At 37.2% G+C, this 9,353-nt stretch overlaps 1 protein-coding gene across 1 annotated transcript in view; it reads left to right on the forward strand.

Annotated features, from left to right (window-relative positions):
* The first annotated feature begins 552 nt into the window (after positions 1-552).
* Positions 553-9,353, forward strand: part of TXNDC11 (thioredoxin domain containing 11) — a 63,798-nt gene continuing 54,997 nt past the window's right edge. Inside the window, 1 exon segment of the mRNA XM_015572130.1 lies at positions 553-634. The gene's annotated coding sequence lies outside the window, so the exon portion shown is untranslated.

The raw sequence follows: 9,353 nt of genomic DNA on the forward strand, positions 1-9,353 counted from the left end.
CACAGGCTGACCTCTAACCACTGAGCCAAACCAGTTAGGGCTCCTATAGAAATCTTATTAGCAGTAGCCACATGTGCTCTCTCCCCTTAATTCTGAGCAAGCTTATGTGGTGGCTCTCAAGCCCTGGAGATCAGTGGCTCCTGTGGAGAACAAGACTGCAGAGAGATGACGTGAATCTTGGGTGTGGAGGCAAGACTGTGGATTCTCAAAGACATTCGTCTCTGCTCTCCACTGCCCCCCCACTCCACATGTGGGAAGACAATATTATAGAATAATTTCCAGCATATATTTCACGTCTTTCATTTTCTCAGCCACATATTGCCGTATCGCAGAATATTTAAGTTTCATTCTCCCTCATGAAGCTGTTGTTGGAAGAAAATAAACTTAGTGATTTTATTTGTGTTTACTCTTTTTTAGTCGAGCAAAAGATGTGATAATACCAGCAAAGCCGCCTGTCAGCTTTTTCTCCTCGAGGTCTCCGGTTCTTGACCTCTTCCAAGGTCAGCTGGACTACGCAGAGGTTGTTCGCCAGCACTCAGAGGTGGTGCTTCTGTTCTTCTACGCCCCATGGTGTGGACAGTCCATCGCTGCCAGGGCAGAAGTTGAGCAAGCAGCGAGTCAGCTTTCAGACCAGGTAATGCTGACATTCGGCCTAAGAATCAAATGACTGTCAGTTCTGCTGCAGAGCAGATTGTCCCTATAGAGACATCTTACCAGCTGGCTGATTTTGCCAAGGTGAATACCAGGAGCACTTTTTTTTAATATATTTTATTAATTTTTTACAGAGATGAAAGGAGAGGGACAGAGAGTTAGAAACATCAATGAGCGAGAAACATCGAACAGCTGCCTCCTGCACAACCCCTTTTGGGGATGTGCCCGCAACGGAGGTACATGCCTTTGACCGGAATTGAACCTGGGACCCTTCAGGGCCGACGCTCTATCCAGTGAGCCAAACTGGTTAGGGCTACCAGGAGTACTTTTAAAATTCTAAAGCCTTCTATAAAGAAACAAAAGATTTCTGATTGTGATGATCCTAATCAGTTAGCAGCAGGATGGGGAACAGATTCTGCATCCTGTGACTAAGCCAGTGCTCATTCCCGGGTGCCATGCTATTCATGCTGAAGTAGGTGGGGAACTGAAAGTCCTAGTTGATTATCTCTTTGATATTTGCTAATTAGGTATTTTATTTAGGAGAAATTTATGCATCATGACTACAGTGTAGCTGACTGACCTTTTAAATACCCATACTTGGACCAGAACTGTATTTAACAACTATTTAATAAAAGAATGCGACCTTTATGATAGGTAAGAGTGATATATAGGCAAATATTTGAGTTATCTGTGACAGTGGTTTTCAACCAGGTGGATCCTGATTGCTTTTTATAAAACAAGTATTTTATATTTATTCCTTTTTATGCCTTGAAAATGAATTCATAGATAAGGCAACCTTCCTACACATAGAATTTCAAAATAGTTCATCTAATGCACTATTTATAACTTAAAGGTAGAAGGGAGCAAAGTAATGTATAATTAAATCATATGTATTTCAGTTTGTAAATGCTTGGGCAGAATAGGTCCTTGTACCTTTATGTAGAGTTACTGTGGATGGAACAGTTACAAATGTAGATTGATAAAGGTATGTGTTGGACTTAGATACCATGGGGGCATTGCACTCGGTGATTTGATTTTTCTAAACAATGAATAGGTCTTGGTGAAGTTTTAAACCAAACAAAGTACTTTTTGCCCTCAGTTGACACATAAGTTGCCCTCCTGAGAACTTCAGTGTATACAAAAACCATGTTTTGGTTTCACATATAAAATGGAATTAGGTTTTGGGCTCTAATAATAACAAATGGGTTTTCCTCAACATCAGTGTTGGGCAGGGCATTTAAAACTGCTCTGGGATGAATCTTCCTTTGCAGAGCAATTTTGAGCATTGCAGGATATCTACCACAGTCCCTGCCCACCACCTACCACATGCCTTGTAGCCTCCCTGTCCCCACTGCCCCCTCCCTCCTTTCCCCAGTTATTGCAAGTCACTAAAAAGCATCCACAGACTTCTAAGAGACTGCTGCTGGGACCTACTGATTTGATGTTACTTAAGCAGGCAGCTGAGTTTCAGAAGTTCATTTGGATCTCTCAGTTGGTTTTTCTTAGAAACAATGTTTTAAATGGTGACTAGGCTTCCTACTCAGCTTAGTAAAGCATTTTAAAGCATTATATATCCCCTAATGTAGTACCAATTACTGTTTAAATATAACGCTTCATTCCCTTAACACTGATTCTTTGGGGTGGGGTATGATTTTGTGTTCCAACTGTGGGTCAATGGATTTGATCTATTCCTGTCTTTCCTTTACACCCTCTCCCCCTTTCAAATGGCAAATAGTAACCACACTAGCAGATACTTCCAGGGAGGAAATAGGAAGTGTAATGGAGCACTGGAGGCAAGTAGTATATTAGCATAAAGGAAATCACCATTTTTGCCAATCATTCCCCAAATTTTCTGAATTTAGAGAATAAGTAGAGAATATATTATATATCAGGATATCAATCACTTATTATCTTATTGTCAACTTAAGCAATATGCCCTTTAGAGTGGTTACATAGGAATAGTATTTGGGAGTGCCTGGCCGTATGCCAGTGATAGTGAACCTATGATACGCGTGTCAAAGGTGACACGCGAACTCATTTTTTGGGTTGATTTTTCTTTGTTAAATGGCATTTAAATATATAAAATAAATATCAGAAATATAAGTCTTTGTTTTACTATGGTTGCAAATATCAAAAAATTTCTATATGTGACACGGCACCAGAGTTAAGTTAGGGTTTTTCAAAATGCTGACACGCCGCGCTCAAAAGGTTCGCTATCGCTGCCCTATGCTGTTCCTCACAACAGTTCTATAAGCTGATGCTGGTGTTCCTGTTCTTCTGAGGCGAGATCTCAGACTTAGAGGGCACAACAGTTTGTTAAACATCACAGGACAAATGATTGAGGTCATAGTGCCATAAACAACTGACCGGCACTGCTTTTTCCCCCCCAAAATTTTCCTAGCTTCTTTCCAAGTTCTCAGTAGAGGAAAGGAGCAAGCTTATTTTCAGAAACAGGCAAAAATCTTTTGAGCCACATTGCTTAATAAAATGAGGGACCATGGTAGATTCTGCCTTATATTTGGGTAAAAAAATTGAGATGTCAACCTTAAGTAAAGATATTTTTGCTTTTCTTTCTCATACATAGACTCCAAAAGGAGCTATAAAGAGCTTCCACTAAGTTTGAGCAACATTGCTATCTAGTAAGTATAAGGCATCTAAAAGTGACTTTTTATAGTCTTCATATTTTTTTTACTGTAATAAGTTTTTAAACATATAGCAGAGGTGAAGGAATTTTCTGTATACCTACCACTTAAATTCTACTGTTAACATTTTATTATGTATTTACTCATCTTATCCCTCTAATCAGTGGTTCTCAACTAGTGGCAGTTTGTCCCCCCCCTCCCCCCCAGGGGACCTTTGGCGATGTACAGAGAGGTTTTTTTGGTACTTGAGAGGGGAGCGCTAGTGGCATTGAGTGGGTAAAAGACTAGGGATACTGCTAAACACTCTACACCATCCTATGTTTACTTTTGTTGTAGGACAGCCCCCACAACAAAAACACACATAGCAGTAAGGAAAAAAAGCCTCACAACAGTTTAATTCCAAAATTTCAATTCTGCCAAACTTGAAAAATTTTGCTCCAATTTAATTATTAATCCATCTTTTTTTGGTACATTTCAAAGTAAATTTCAGACATAGGGACACTTCTTAAGTACATCCATCTATAAGTATGTACTTAATCCATATTTTTGCTATTCAGTACTATATTTTAGAAAATAGCCTTAATCATCTGTTATTTTTATTAGTTTTTAATGTAATCATTTAAAATGGTCTTTTGAAATTTGTGATGTTTGATTTGTATATTTTTTCATTCTCAGATACTCAGTTTGACTATCAAAAGACATATCTTTTTACCAAGTTTTCATGTTAATCATGCTTAGGAAAAGCTCTGATGCTCATTCACTTTAGAATTCAAAGGAAATCATTTTCCTCTTGGGCCAGACTCCAAATTATTTAGTCCTAGCTAGACACTATAGATAAGAGTCTTTTTTCTTATTGTAGCAGTCAGTGATGACCTTCTTTGACATCTTGAAACAATTTTTTTTACATTTTCTGTTTCAGAGAGGAATAGTTCATATCTACAAGTTTATCTTTTAAGTGTTCATAGTTTTTCAGTTGTTATTCATAGTCATTTGAAACCTTTTTTGACTCTGCAGGTGTTGTTTGTGGCAATTAACTGTTGGTGGAACCAGGGGAAATGCAGAAAACAGAAGCATTTCTTTTATTTTCCTGTAATATATCTGTATCATCGGAGGTAAGACATTTTAAGTAATGTTTCTAATTCCAACTAAGTTTATCAATTTTGAAGTGATTTTTTTTCATTTAAAATACTAGATAGATTAAGAAAACACATGTAAGCAGAAATAAAAAAGGATCTGCATTATTTTATCAGCCATATGTAATCATTAAGTGTTTTGATTTATATTCTGTATACACACACACACACACACACACACACACACAGCCTGATGCACGAAAATTCATGCAAGAGTAGGTGTTCCTTCCCCCGGCTGCCAGCACCAGCTCCCCTCCAGTACCCAGGACCCAGCTGCCTTCCCTCCAGCCCTGGCTTCGTCTGGAATGACGTCTGGTCTAATAGCATATTACCCTTTTATTATTATAAATACACCCTCTCCTTTAAAAAAAAAATTACCCTGTAGTAATATTCTTTCCTAAACTTTTTCTTTTTCAATATATTTTTTTATTGATTTCAGAGAGGAAGGGAGAGGGGGAGAGCTATAGAAACATCAATGATGAGAGAGAATCATTGATTGGCTCCCTCCTTTACGTCCCCTACTGGTAATTGAACCTGAAACCTGAGCATGTGCCCTGACTGGGAATCGAACCGTGACCTTCTGGTTCACGCTCAACCACTGAGCCACACAGATGGACTAAACTGGTTTTTCTTACTTTTCATGTCATTACATATGTTCTAAAGTATTGTTTTTAATAGTACCAGTTACTCCATTGTGTGGCTATACATTTCAAATATTCTAAAAGTGTTTTGTGGTATAAAAATACATAAAAGTCTTTATCCTGTTACTTGACAGGATAGCATAATCAAGAGGGTATCTTCCCAACTTTTCAACTGGGAAGCAAATTACTATAAGTACATAGTTTTGTATCCATAATTCTGAAATCCAAAGAGCTCCGGAAACCTAAAGACTTCATAAATTTTGTCCCCAAATACATTCATCTGGCCTAAAATAATAAGAGGCTGCCTATAGTCTTTATTTCACTTAAGGTGCCAGTTTATTCATTTTGCTGCAGAAAAATATTGGCGCTTGTTTTTGGAGTACTGCCTGACCATTGCTATGGGTGTTAAGTAATGTCTAAAATTTGACTTAAAGGATTTTGAAGACATTTGATGGGATTCTGGACTTTGTTCAATGTAGTTGTCTTAAAGTTTGTTAATGATGGTAAATTGGGTAAGAAAGATGGGATTAGTAAGACTTTTACTTTTTAGATTTTATTTTTTCCCTCCCTCCAAACCTCTTGGACCTTAATCAATGGGGATTTATAACAAACATCAACAAATTACCATTTGTGGATTATCTGTCATACTCCATTACACTTACATGACTTTAACATAAAATGTTGTGTGGCACATAATTTTACTTCTTGGTAGCTAGTAAATAGCAAAAACATACTCTCCTACCCCATCTTCAACTTCAAATTTTCCTCTAGATATATGAATACTTTCTCAGAGGAACTTTCTCATAGTTCCTTCTTTTTAAAAAAAATGTATTTTTATTGATTTCAGAGAGGAAAAGAGAGGGAGAGAAAGATAGAAACATCAGTGATGAGAGAGAATCATTGATTGGCTGCCTCCTACAAGCTCGACACTGGGGATTGAGCCCGCAACCTGGGCATGTGCCCTTGACCGGAATCAAACCCAGGACCCTTCAGTCCGCAGGCTGATGCTCTACCCACTGAACCAAACCAGCTAGGGCAAACTCATGTTTTGCATGCGGCCCACAACGAATATGTTTGTGGTCCAGCCAATATAATGGTATGTAAGAAATGTTTTAACAAAAGTGTCGTAACTTAATTTTTACAATATTCTGTTATACATAATTATTAATAACGAACTACAGTGTTCGCTAGTGACTGATATCTATAATCACGCACCATTTCTCTCCACTAATACTTGCAGTGAATATTTTAGCAGCCAATTGCCATGTCATTAGTCCTATACTGACTTGTTTGGTGTGCCTAACAGGAAATATTTCGCTTCAGAAAACAAGAAAAATAGATTTATTTGCATTATGCTTATTAATTTGTGTAGTTATTCAGTGTCTGGTAAGTTAATGTTCAAGAAAAAATATTAATTTTTATTAAAATGTTCTATTATTTTATGTAAGCCCTTTGTATTCAGCATGTCTCTTGAAGGTTCTAAAACTCTGTGCTCTGTCAAATGGATAATGAGCTTGCCTCATGAAGGTCCCTGCGTTTCTTTTCTTGGAAATAGGAAATAGGACACAGATGCCTAGCAGGGAGTAAAAGACTTGCAACGATATATAACCAAGCCAGTTGCCCAGAGGTGGACTTAACTTGATTAAAATTAGAAGAATTCCCTTGAATAGAATACAAAATGTCATTTTGGTTTATGTGGAGTTGCAATGTTGTCTTATGCTGCTTGTTTTCTTAGTTTTATAGAAAGATTGAAAGGGCATGGAAGGAACTTTAGAAAAATCTAGTCCACTCCTCTCATTATAGATGAGGACTTTGAGGTTAATACTCATCTTGAAGTGCTTGCCCCTCATCTTTATCTGTTAAATTTTCACTTGGTAAGTCATTCCCAATGTCTCAAAAACAGAAGAAAGTGCTAAGGCACAGAAATATCTGAAAGGTAGCCTTTTCATATTCTATTTAAGAATCTTCAAGCCCTCTATTTTATATGAAACACATATGAATGAATGTGTTCCTTTAATTAAACTCTCTTCTGAGTATTCGGTAGTCTTGAGATTTTTTTGGTTAATGTGCTTGCAAATGTCATCCTTGAGTCTGTCTCATCACTGGATAGACTGTTGTGTGTGTTGTGTTTTTTTGTATAATGACTTACCTAGTTGTAGCTGCTTAAAGAAATTAATAGACTTCTGTTTTGTGAAACTAGATTCCACTTTTTTTTAAAGTATATGTGCGGCCAAAGGGAGCACAGATTCCACTTTTTTGGCTTGTATTAATACTAGTTATAAAGGCTCTGAGGCAGTAGTTTCTCAAAACACTATATAAAGTTCAGCAGCCCTAGGTCAGCTTGTCCTACAGCAATGACTATAGTATGTTGCTAAAACATGTCCCCCATCCTGCATTCTGGGATCTTCTCATTACAAGTCACTGGGACCCTGTAACATCATGCCAGGAAATTCAGCAGAGTCTGTTTGCTTGAATAGATGAGGTTTCCAGATTGGTTGCCTCCTTTTTGCTGAATAAAATAAGTTATCAGATGATTTTTTATTTCTTCCTTTAAAAGTTATTTTTTGTTTTTTTAAAATATATTTTGATTGATTTCAGAGAGGGAGAGAGAGAGAGAGAAATATCAATGATGAGAGAGAATCATTGATTGGCTGCTTCCTGCACACCCTGCACTGGGGATTGAGTACGTGATCCAGGCATGTGCCCTGACCGGGTATCGAACTGTGATCTCCTGGTTCATAGGTCGATGCTCAACCACTGAGCTACACCAGCCAGGCCTTTAATAATTGTTCATGGTTGCTGGTGTTGTTGATGGTTGTAATTTTTATTTTTGTTTTATTTTTTTTTTGTTAATCCTCACCTGAGGATATTTTTCCATTGATTTTTAGGGAGAGCAGAAGAGAGAGGGAAAGACAGAGAGAAACATCGATGTGAGAGAAACACATCAATTGGTTGCCTCCTGCATGAGCCCTCACCAGAACCTAGGCTGGGGAGGAGGCTGCAACCAAGTTATATGCCCTTGACCAGAATCGAATCTGGCACCCTTTGGTCTACAGGCCAGTGCTCTATACACAGCCGTACTGGGTAGGCTGATGGTGATTTTTTAAACTAATCGTTAAAATTAATAAATTAGTTGTAATAAGTCTTGAATTATAGAATTCTTAACTGTCTCCCAGTTGTGCACGTAGAATGCTATTTTTACTTTTTCATGCTAATATTTCTTTGCATCATTCTGCAGTGCACACTGAAGAATTGTGTTTATCTTACCACATTATATATTTGTGTTAATTTCTGTAATCAAATATTATATTATTATGACCATGGCATTTTTATAATTCTTTACTGTGCTCTGTCTATTCTTGTTATTAACAGTAAGCTTAATGTCAATTTCTGTTTAGAGAGAAGAATGGTTATGGAGTTGCTGAATGTCACTCTATTTCCTACCCACTCCACATACCATCCAGTTATATTTGAGCAATATCTGTTGGTATTGTACAAAATCAAAGAAAGCCATTTGAGGATTCTGATCAGCTTATTAGGAGATTAACCAAATAGTAGTATTCTTAGCAATACCAAATTAAATTCCTATGCATCCCCTAATACAGCTGGAATGGAAAATCATTTATACAGGCCCCTGACTTGTACCATCACATAATTTTTTGTTGTAATAAAGCTTTAACTGGGTTTAACATTCAATTAATGATCCTTTGTGTAAGTGCCTATGTGAATATTTATTTATTTTTATTTAATACTAGTGGCCCAGTGCATGAATTTATGCACACTGAAAGGAAAATAGTTAGAAGAAATATTTTAATATTCTCTTCATCCTTTCTTTATAATAGAAGTGTCAACCAAATTCACGATCGACAATGACAGATCTAAAGACACACATGTGATTGGCAGCAGCGAGAGCTTTATGTGTATTGCGCATGCATGAGTCAACTTAGCCTTTTATATATATAGAATAAACTTGCTTAATTAGACCTGCTTTCTGATTTAGCTAAACTTTTTCCAGCCCAGTGTAGCACCCAAAGTTCTCTTTCAGGTAATTGTCAGCAACACAGCAGTAAATATCAACACGAAGCCAATTATTATTGTAGATCACGCAGTGAGAACAAAGGGTAAAATACTTAACTGCATCAGTGTTTGACTATATTCTGCACAGTGAGGAAACCTGAAGTCATTTTCAAGGTCCACCATTTCTTCTTTTCAGTCGGGTCAAGTTTCTAAACTTTCTAAATCTCCATTTTCTGATTAATGAAAAGAAAACAGAATTCTACCCTGTT

The sequence above is a fragment of the Myotis davidii genome, unplaced genomic scaffold (assembly GCF_000327345.1).
Source record: "Myotis davidii unplaced genomic scaffold, ASM32734v1 scaffold209, whole genome shotgun sequence".
Taxonomy (NCBI): Eukaryota; Metazoa; Chordata; class Mammalia; order Chiroptera; family Vespertilionidae; genus Myotis; species Myotis davidii.